The sequence below is a fragment of the Triticum dicoccoides genome, chromosome 3A, assembly GCF_002162155.2.
Source record: "Triticum dicoccoides isolate Atlit2015 ecotype Zavitan chromosome 3A, WEW_v2.0, whole genome shotgun sequence".
In the NCBI taxonomy this organism is placed as follows: domain Eukaryota; kingdom Viridiplantae; phylum Streptophyta; class Magnoliopsida; order Poales; family Poaceae; genus Triticum; species Triticum dicoccoides.
In genome coordinates, this window is record NC_041384.1 from 488,721,056 (window position 1) to 488,729,530 (window position 8,475).

Consider the following 8,475-nt stretch of genomic DNA (forward strand, 5'->3'; position numbering starts at 1 on the left):
CAGGGCGCGTGTCGATACAAGAAGGAGCGGCGACGGACGAGACATGTCTCTCCCCCGTCCCCGATAAACAAGGACACCTAAGTAAGACGCATTAAATGCGCCTTGTCATGTAATGCGAGGGATAACCTCGCATCACTGTACCCTTTCCACCTCCTGTGTGCCACTGTGGCAACCCCTTTTTCTATAAAAGGAGGCCCGAGGCGACCAGGAGAGGGATTCGGCTCTTTGGAGCTCCTCACGCCCCATAGCAAGCTCAAGAACACAGATATACAATCCACCAAAGCAGGAGTAGGGTTTTACGCATCCTCGCGGCCCGAACCTGGATAAACGAACTATGTGCTACCTGTTAGATCCGCTCTTCCCACGACCCCGCACCCTGCTAACCGTAGTAGGGATTCTTGTGATCCCATAGGTGTTGTTCCCACCGACACTATAGATGTGGTGAAACTGTACAACGTACTTAAAATTAGCTAGTATATATAGTTGAACTAGCTATTTCAGTACGTGGTTGGCAACAATTGGGGAAAAGTTTGGTCGGTTAAGCTGTCGAGTTGAACTGTTTGTATAAAGAATGACTGCTTAATCTACGAATGAAATATATGCTTAATTACTAAATTTTAGTTGCAAAAATTACACAGTGCTAGTGATTTTTAGCTGTATATTTTGACAAATCACAGTGTTACAATGTTGACAAATGGCAATGTTACTAGATCAACAAATGTCAATCTTTCCAGTTTGACAAATCGTAATATACCCAATATGACAGATGCAAAGCTTACCAAATTGTCTGTACGTGGTTGCACATGGGTCATCCAAAACAACCGTTTGCGTTGAAGGGATGTACAAATCATGCTCGACACATTTATTCTTGTCTTAGCGCCGAAGTCTGGCTTTGCATACCGTATTCAATCTTAACCATTTGGGTTGAAGATATGCACAAGTATACGAGTGTTCTATCTAAAACGTTTGCGATCAAGAGCTGCACAGATCCTGCTCGGCACATTTTCCCTTGGCTTCCTGCAGAAGCTGTCGGTTTGCATACAGGTGTTCTAACTAAAATGTTTGTGATGAGTTTTTTATATTTAAAAATCAATGACGTTTTTCAAAAGAAACTCGTTTGATAAGTCTGTACATTAAGAAAGAAAACGCAAGTTCATTCAAACCTATATTTCATTCAGTCACACTGCGAATTTATATTCATATGATCGAGATACAATATGAAACCCAAAAAAACTATTTCCGGCGGTGGCGGAGGAGGCGGCGTGCCGCGCCGGCATTGTCGTTGTCGTCCTCCAGGATGTCATTGTTGAAGTCTCCAAGGTAGCACAAAATGTTCTTCAAATGGAAATCGAACATCATTTCATCACGCGATCGGCGGGCGGGCGCGGGAGGCCGGCAACTGGCGGCACTGCGTGTTGGGAAATGCAGTAATTTCAAAAAATTCCTACGCACACGCAAGATCTATCATGGTGATGCATAGCTAAGATAGGGAAGAGTGTTGTCCACGTACCCTGGTAGACCGTAAGCGGAAGCGTTATGACAACGCGGTTGATGTAGTCATACGTCTTCATGATCCGACCGATCCTAATACCGAAAGTACGACACCTCCGCGATCTTTACACGTTCAGCTCGGTGACGTCCCACGAACTCTCGATCCAACTGAGTGTCGAGGGAGAGCTTCGTAAGCACAACGGCTGATGACAGTGATGATGAAGCTACCGGCGCAGGGCTTCGCCTAAGAACTATGACAATATGACCAAGGTGGATTATGGTGGAGGGGGGCACCGCACACGGCTAAGAGAATGATCAACTTGTGAGTCTATGGGGTGCCCCCTCCCTCGTAAATAAAGGAGTAGGATTCCCCCCTTCCTAGTAGTAGGAGTAGGAGAGAAGGAAGGGGAGGAGAGGGGGGAGGAAAGGGGGGGCACCCAATTCGGATTGGGCTAGGGGGCGCGCCTCCCACCTTTTCCCTTCCTCTCCTCTATTCCACTAAGGCCCAATAAGGCCCATATACTCCCCGGGGGGTTCTGGTAACCTCCCGGTACTTCGGTAAATGCCCGAACTCACCCGAAACCATTTTGATGTCCAAACATAGCCTTCCAATATATCGATCTTTATGTCTCGACCATTTCGAGACTACTCGTCATATTCGTGATCATATCCGGGACTCCGAACTACCTTTGGTACATCAAAACACATAAATTCATAACACCGATCATCAACGAACGTTAAGCATGCGGACCATACGAGTTCGAGAACTATGTATACATGACCGAGACTCATCTCTAGTCAATAACCAATAGCGGAACTTGGATGCTCATATTGGTTCCTATGTATTCTATGAAGATCTTTATCGGTCAAACCGCATAACAACATACGTTGTTCCCTTTGTCATCGGTTTGTTACTTACCCGAGATTCGATCGTCGGTATCTCAATACCTAGTTCAATCTCGTTACCGGCAAGTCTCTTTACTCGTTCTTTAATGCATCATCCCGCAACTAACTCATTAGTCACATTGCTTGCAAGTCTTATAGTGATGTGCATTACCGAGAAGGCCCAGAGATACCTCTCCGATACTCGGAGTGACAAATCCCAATCTCGATCTATGCCAACTCAACAAACACCATCGGAGACACCTGTAGAGCATCTTTATAGTCACCCAGTTACGTTGTGACATTTGATAGCACACTAAGTGTTCCTCCGGTATTCGGGAGTTGCATGATCTCATAGTCATAGGAACATGTATAAGTCATGAAGAAAGCAATAGCAACAAACTAAACGATCATCGTGCTAAGCTGACGGATGGGTCAAGTCAATCACATCATTCTCTAATGATGTGATCCCATTAATAAAATGACAACTCATGTCTATGGTCAGGAAACATAACCATCATTGATTCAACGAGCTAGTCAAGTAGAGGCATACTAGTGACACTCTGTTTGTTTATGTATTCACACATGTACTAAGTTTCCGTTTAATACAATTCTAGCATGAATAATAAACATTTATCATGATATAAGGAAATATAAACAACTTTATTATTGCCTCTAGGGCATATTTCCTTCATTCTCCCACTTGCACTAGAGTCAATAATCTATATTACATTGTAATGATTCTAACACCCATGGAGTTTTGGTGTTGTTCATGTTTATTATTGTATCAAGAGACGCTTCAATTCCATACTAGTGACACTCTGTTTGTTTATGTATTCACACATGTACTAAGTTTCCGTTTAATACAATTCTAGCATGAATAATAAGCATTTATCATGATATAAGGAAATATAAACAACTTTATTATTGCCTCTAGGGCATATTTCCTTCAATCTCCCACTTGCACTAGAGTCAATAATCTATATTACATTGTAATGATTCTAACACCCATGGAGTTTTGGTGTTGTTCATGTTTTGCTCGTGAGAGAGGCTTAGTAAACGGGTATGCAACATTCAGATCCGTATGTATCTTGCAAATCTCTACGTCTCCTTCCTTGACTTGATCGCGGATGGAATTGAAGCGTCTCTTGATGTGCTTGGTTCTCTTGTGAAATCTGGATTCCTTTTCCAAGGCAATTGCACCAATATTGTCACAAAATATTTTCATTGGACCCTATGCACTAGGTATTACACCTAGATCGGATATGAACTCCTTCATTCGGACTCCTTCATTTGCTGCTTCCAAAGCAGCTATGTACTCCGCTTCACACGTAGATCCCGCCACGACGCTATGCTTGGAACTGCGCCAACTGACAGCTCCACCATTTAATAAAAATACTGATATGTCTCCGGTGTATCTACTTTTCTAAACACATTTGCCCTTGTTTTGGGCTCTAACATGCATGATTTGAATGGAACTAACCCGGACTGACGCTGTTTTCAGCAGAATTGCCATGGTGTTATTAATGTGCAGAAACAAAAGTTCTCGGAATGACCTGAAACTCCATGGAGAGTATTTTTGGAAATAATAAAAAGTACTGGCAAAGAATCAAGGCCAGGGGGCCCACACCCTAGCCACGAGGGTGAGGCGCGCCTGCCCCCTGGGCGCGCCCCCTACCTCGTGTGCCCCGTGGAGCTCCACCGACCTCAACCTTGACTCCATATATTCGTGTTCAGGGAGAAAAAAAATAAAGAAGGATTCGTCGCGTTTTACGATACGGAGCCACCGCTAAGCCCTAAACTCTCTCGGGAGGGCTGATCTCGAGTCCGTTCGGGGCTCCGGAGAGGGGAATCCGTCGCCATCGTCATCATCAACCATCCTCCATCACCAATTTCATGATGCTCACCGTCGTGCGTGAGTAATTCCATCGTAGGCTTGCTGGACGGTGATGGGTTGGATGAGAATTATCATGTAATCAATTTTGTTTTGTTAGGGTTTGATCCCTATTATCCACTATTTTTTGAGATTGATCGATTTTGCTATGACTTTGCTATGCTTAATGCTTGTCACTAGGGCCCGAGTGCCGTGATTTCAGATCTGAACCTATTATGTTTTCATGAATATATGTGAGTTCTTGATCCTATCTTGCAAGTCTATAGTCACCTACTATGTGTTATGATCCGGCAACCCCGAAGTGACAATAATCGGGACCACTCCCGGTGATGACCGTAGTTTGAGGAGTTCATGTATTCACTATGTGTTAATGCTTTGGTCTGGTACTCTATTGAAAGGAGGCCTTAATATCCCTTAGTTTCCACTAGGACCCCGCTGCCATGGGAGGGTAGGACAAAAGATGTCATGCAAGTTCTTTTCCATAAGCATGTATGACTATATTCGGAATACATGCCTACATTACATTGATGAATTGGAGCTAGTTCTGTGTCACGCCATGTTATGACTGTTACATGATGAACCACATCCGGCATAATTCTCCATCACCGATCCATTGCCAACGAGCTTTCCATATATTGTTCTTCGCTTATTTACTTCTCCGTTGCTATTGCTATCATCACTACAAAACACCAAAAATATTAATTTTGCTATCGTTTCCTTTTGCTATCGTTACCACTACTATCATATTACTTTGCTACTAAATACTTTGCTGCAGATATTAAGTTTCCAGGTGTGGTTGAATTGACAACTCAGCTGCTAATACTTGAGAATATTCTTTGGCTCCCCTTGTGTCGAATCAATAAAGTTGGGTTGAATACTCTACCCTCGAAAACTGTTGCGATCCCCTATACTTGTGGGTTATCAAATACGTATCCAATTTGTGACTTAGAATCATCTGGATCAGTGTCAAAGCTTGCATCAACATAATCATTTATGATGAGCTTTTTGTCAGCTCCATAAACGAGGAACATATCCTTAGTCATTTTCAGGTATTTCAGGATGTTCTTGACCACTGTCCAGTGATCCACTCCTGGATTACTTTGGTACCTCCCTGCTAAACTAACACCAAGGAACACATCAGGTCTAGTACACAACATTGCATACATGATAGAACCTATGGCTGAAGCATAGGAAATGACTTTCATTTTCTCTCTATCTTCTGCAGTGGTCGGGCATTGAGTCTGACTCAACTTCACACCTTGTAACACAGGCAAGAAACCTTTCTTTGCTTGATCCATTTTGAACTTCCTCAAAACTTTATCAAGGTATGTGCTTTGTGAAAGTCCAATTAAGCGTCTTGATCTATCTCTATAGATCTTGAAACCTAATATATAACCAGCTTCACCGAGGTCTTCCATTGAAAAATTCTTATTCAAGTATCCTTTTATGCTATTCAGAAATTCAGTATCATTTCTGATCAACAATATGTCATCTACATATAATATCAGAAATGCTATAGACCTCCCAATCACTTTCTTCTAAATACAGGCTTCTCCAAAAAGTCTGTATAAAACCATATGCTTTGATCACACTATCAAAGCGTATATTCCAACTCCGAGAGGCTTGCACCAGTCCATAAATGGATCGCTGGAGCTTGCACACTTTGTTAGCACCTTTTGGATCGAAAAAACCTTTTGGTTGCATCATATATAACTCTTCTTTAAGATATCCATTAAGGAATGCAGTTTTGACATCCATTTGCCAAATTTCATAATCATAAAATGCGGCAATTGATAACATGATTCGGACGGACTTAAGACTCGCTATGGGTGAGAAGGTCTCATCGTAGTCAACTCCTTGAACTTGTCGAAAATCTTGTGCAACAAGTAGAGCTTTGTAGATAGTAACATTACCGTCAGCATCAGTCTTCTTGAAGATCCATTTATTCTATATGGCTTGCCGATCATCGGGCAAGTCAACCAAAGTCCACACTTTGTTCTCATACATGGATCCCATCTCAGATTTCATGCCCTCAAGCCATTTTGCGGAATCTGGGCTCATCATCGCTTCCTCATATTTCGTAGGTTCGTCATGGTCAAGTAACATGACCTCTAGAACAGGATTACCGTACCACTATGGTGCGGATCATACTCTGGTTGACCTATGAGGTTCGGTAGTAACTTGATCAGAAGCTTCATGATCATCATAATTAGCTTCCTCACTTACTAGTGTAGGAATCACTAGAACTGATTTCAGTGATGAACTACTTTCCAATAAGGGAGCAGGTACAATTACCACATCAAATTCTACAATTCTCCCACTCACTTCTTTCGAGAGAAACTCCTTCTCTAGAAAGGATCCATTCTTAGCAACGAATATCTTGCCTTCGAATCTGTGATAGAAGGTGTAGCTGTTGGAAATATGCCCTAGAGGCAATAATAAATTAGTTATTATTATATTTCCTTGTTCATGATAATCGTTTATTATCCATGCTATAATTGTATTGATAGGAAACTCAGATACATGTGTGGATACATGGACAACACCATGTCCCTAGTAAGCCTCTAGTTGACTAGCTCGTTGATCAATAGATGGTTACAGTTTCCTGACCATGGACATTGGATGTCGTTGATAACGGGATCACATCATTAGCAGAATGATGTGATGGACAAGACCCAATCCTAAGCCTAGCGCAAAGATCGTGTAGTTCGTATGCTAAAGCTTTTCTAATGTCAAGTATCTTTTCCTTAGACCATGAGATTGTGCAACTCCCGGATACCGTAGGAATGCTTTGGGTGTACCAAACGTCACAACGTAACTGGGTGGCTATAAAGGTGCACTACAGGTATCTCCGAAAGTGTCTGTTGGGTTGGTACGAATCGAGACTGGGATTTGTCACTCCGGTTAACGGAGAGGTATCTCTGGGCCCACTCGGTAGGACATCATCATAATGTGCACAATGTGACCAAGGGGTTGATCACGGGATGATGTGTTACGGAACGAGTAAAGAGACTTGCCGGTAACGAGATTGAACAAGGTATCGGCATACCGACGATCGAATCTCGGGCAAGTACAATACCGCTAGACAAAGGGAATTGTATACGGGATTGATTGAGTCCTTGACATCGTGGTTCATCCGATGAGATCATCGTGGAACATGTGGGAGCCAACATGGGTATCCAGATCCCGCTGTTGGTTATTGGCCAGAGAGCTGTCTCGGTCATGTCTGCATGATTCCCGAACCCGTAGGGTCTACACACTTAAGGTTCGGTGACGCTAGAGTTGTTATGGGAATTAGTGTGCAGTTACCGAATGTTGTTCGGAGTCCCGGATGAGATCCCGGATGTCACGAGGAGTTCCGGAATGGTCCGGAGGTAAAGATTTATATATGGGAAGTCCTATTTTGGCCACCGGAAAATGTTCGGGATTTTTCGGTATTGTACCGGGAAGGTTCTAGAAGGTTCTGGAGTGGGGCCCACCTGCATGGGGGGACCCACATGAACGTGGGTAGTGGGGGCAAGGCCCCACACCCCTGGTCAAGGCGCACCAAGATCCCCCCTTAGAAGGAATAAGATCATATCCCAAAGGGATAAGATCAAGATCCCTAAAAAGGGGGGATAACAATCGGTGGGGAAGGAAATGATGGGATTTGTTTCCTCCCACCTTTGCCAACGCCCCAATGGACTTGGAGGGCAAGAAACCAGCCCCCTCCACCCCTATATATAGTGGGGAGGAGCATGGGAGCTTCACCCTTGCCCCTGGCACAGCCCTCCCCCTCTCCCAAGTCCTCCTCCTCTCCCGCGGTGCTTGGCGAAGCCCTGCAGGATTGCCACGCTCCTCCACCACCACCACGCCGTTGTGCTGCTGCTGGACGGAGTCTTCCTCAACCTCTCCCTCTCTCCTTGCTGGATCAAGGCGTGGGAGACGTCACCGGGCTGCACGTGTGTTGAACGCGGAGGTGCCGTCCGTTCGGCACTAGGATCTCTGGTGATTTGGATCACGACGAGTACGACTCCTTCAACCCCGTTCTCTTGAACGCTTCCGCTTAGCGATCTACAAGGGTATGTAGATGCACTCCCCTCTCTCTCGTTGCTATTTTCTCCATAGAAAGATCTTGGTGACTCGTAGGAAAATTTTGAATTTCTGCTACGTTCCCCAGCAGTGGCATCATGAGCTAGGTCTATGCGTAGTTTCTATGCACGAGTAGA